The following is a 3154-nucleotide window of genomic DNA, read 5'->3' on the forward strand; positions in this document are numbered from 1 at the left end:
CCATGGGAAATTTATTTCCGAGAACTTTAAGGATTTTACATAAACTCACAAGGAAGAATAACCCTGTGCCATCATGATGTCCAAATAGTGCAGGAAGGGATAATAAAGAACTGGGGAAGATTTTTAAAAGCTCCTAAAAGACACACAAATGCAATTCATTAGTGGATTTTGGTGACAAATCCATTTGTTTTGTACTCAGTTCAGACCACTCCTGCTCCTTTATATGAACGTGAGTATTTTGTATTTATAAAAGCTTTGTGCCGCTACAATTCAGATGTTTTATAGAGGCACTTTGAAAGCATATAATATTAATTATATAATAACTCTGTACAGAAAACTGTCAAATTTCCTATAGAAAACATACGCCTTAGTTCTCCTGTGCTTTTGTAAATAATGCTCAGATGTGAGATGTCACTTTTGATGGTTCATCACAATTCAGGTCCATTTTAATGGAGTAGCTGTAATAAATATTCAGAGATTAGCATGAAGCTGCTGCTTACAGTACATTTATACGTAACAAACATTTAGAGTAACATCATATAAATTTTGGCACAGCATTAAATACACTCTCACACATACAGAGATAATACCTGGTAGTGCTGAGTCTAACACAAAACATTTAAAGTACCATACTCAAGCATGTATAATTTTGGCAATGAAGGATTTCCCCTACTTCTATTGTAAAGTTGTTACTGTATTTTTGCACTGGTAAGGTGATTGCATGTTGATAGCATGTAGACACAAATGTATCCTGCCTAATTCAAGTCTAGGGCAATGTGTTGAAAATACAAGAACACGGGAATGTTGTCGAGACCTTAGAGCTCAAGTCTGATTAACCACCTAGGATTTGTGGTCCTCAATCACTGAGGAGTTTTAGAAAATCCCACCCATATTTCATCTTGATGAAAAGAAGGGAGCTGGTTTTGTGAGTAAAGCACTGGATTAGAAATCAAAGGATCTGGTTTGATTCCTGATTGTGCCACAGAGTTCCTGTGTGGCTTTGGGCAAATCACTTTATCTTTCTGTGCCTTTATTCCTAATCCATTAATTTCCTTTCTTCCCCACTTAATCTAGTTACAGCGCTGGGGCCTGTCTCTCACTCTGTGTCCATACAACACCTAGCACCATTGGACTCTGCTCTGAACTGGGGTCTCTAAGTGCTACAATATCACTAATGCTGCAGTTTTTTAATATAAAGATAATAAAATTAGAAATAAAAATATAATAAAAAATAATACAGAAGCAGGTGAGAATAGTTATCCTCTTTTTCAGTAAGGAAGAAATTATGGTGCAGAGAGGTAAAGGGACTTAGCCCAGGTCCCAGTGCACCTCTGTGGCACAGCTGAAATGAGAATGCAACATCCTGACTCTGTCCTCGCTATTCAGAATTGTTTTCCATGTATCCATGTTTCCATTCCATGGATCGCTATACTGAAGCCATAAAGAAACACACATCCTTAATAGGAATATAGTGGAGCAGTTGACTCAATATGGGTTTGATCCAAAGTCTTTTGGAATCACTGGGAGGTTGAAGGTTAATGGCACTGGATGAGGCCCTGTATTAGGAATTAAGATACATGGCCAGAATACAAAAAATAAGTACTCCTCAGCACATAAGACATATTTCAGCTAAGTTGTGTCTGGTTTTACACAAGTTAAATACATCCTACGACAATGCATGATAAGAATCTCTATTGAAATTACAAATCCAGAGGTAAAAATGCCTTGGAGGACTAAGTGACAAAGTTAAAGTACTGGGCATGTCAAGAATGCAACCAGCAATGTGTAATAAACAGTAAGGGGTAAATATGGTCTACCATGTAAAGTGAGCAGCCCAAGGACTAGAGCTGGCAGCAGTCATTAGTTAAGTATTCTGGAAAAAATGACTGCAGCTTATTCCTGAAGTTCAGCTCCCCATGAGAGTTAGCTATGCATGTTAGAAACATTTGACCATACAGCAAATACAAAGGACTATGCTTTTACTAGCTGCAGGATAAGTACATAGCATGTCCTTCATAGTGACTCGACCTCCACATGAGATCTAATCCATTTACCACAACAAAAAGGTGTATTTCTAAAATATCTGACTCATTCATTTTGGTTTGATTCTATCAACAAGGACAGGCTCAGCATGTTGCTCTTGCTATGTTCAGCATCAGCTCCACTCAAATAAGAAATACTGTGCCTGCCCTGACTTACAGGGTATTTGAGCCATTTCTTTGCCAACATGAGCTCTGTGCATGGGTGCACATATGCATCATTAGAAAACAGAATCACCGCTACAGTATAAGAGATGAAGGCCTCCCATGTTTGAAGTGAGATGTAAGGGAACAGAGAGAACCTGTAATTAGTAAAGATGGACAATACCCATAGCTTCAAGGTTGTGTTAACATCTCTGATACTTACTGAATTGCACTTCGGACCAAGTCCTACTACTGTACCTGGAATATCGCTCAAGTACTCTGGAACCTTTCAGGGTTGTCATTTGGGTGGTTTAGGTAAGCTTTCAAATACACGGAAGTCCATGGTACTCTTGGATCACTAATCAGAATCTCTTCTGTGCAGTGAAACTGTGCCAGGACATAACGTTTTTATTATTCATGTGTTTTTGTCTTTCACACTTTCTTAACCAGTGTTCAGATATAATCTATATAAAAGCAGATGTGAAGGTCACACTGTCTAAGGGCTGCTTAGGGGCCTGTGTAAAATAAATGTAGCAATGGTCTCAGTCCAGCTGTTAATGGAGAGAGCTTCCATCACAACTAGCACTAATTGACACCCTTGTGGAGACTCAGCAGAGAGCCAGGACTAAGTGGACTGTGGAAACAGGACTCCAATGAAGTCCTGAGGCACTTTGGCAGAGGCAGTTGAGGAGGAAGGGAAAGAAGAGAAGCTGTCTTGTGCTAGATCTGTCCTGCAATAAAAGGAGACAGCTCAATCTCTGGGCTTGTCAAATGAGTATCCTTAGTGAACACTAAATACATTTAATTTATTTTCTTTTAAAGATACAAAGGCCACCTCATGAACATTTAACAATGAACTGTTGCCATAGTGAGCACTGTGCAATCGTTAGGAGAAGAGCTAGCTCAGCATCATGGTACACTCAGGAGCAGCATTGCCATTCTTCTTATCCACATGGACCCAGCCAGTTCAC

Source organism: Emydura macquarii, unplaced genomic scaffold, assembly GCF_026122565.2.
Source record: "Emydura macquarii macquarii isolate MOO-44397 ecotype Brisbane River unplaced genomic scaffold, CSIRO-AGI_Emac_v2 contig_1348, whole genome shotgun sequence".
NCBI classification, from domain to species: Eukaryota; Metazoa; Chordata; order Testudines; family Chelidae; genus Emydura; species Emydura macquarii.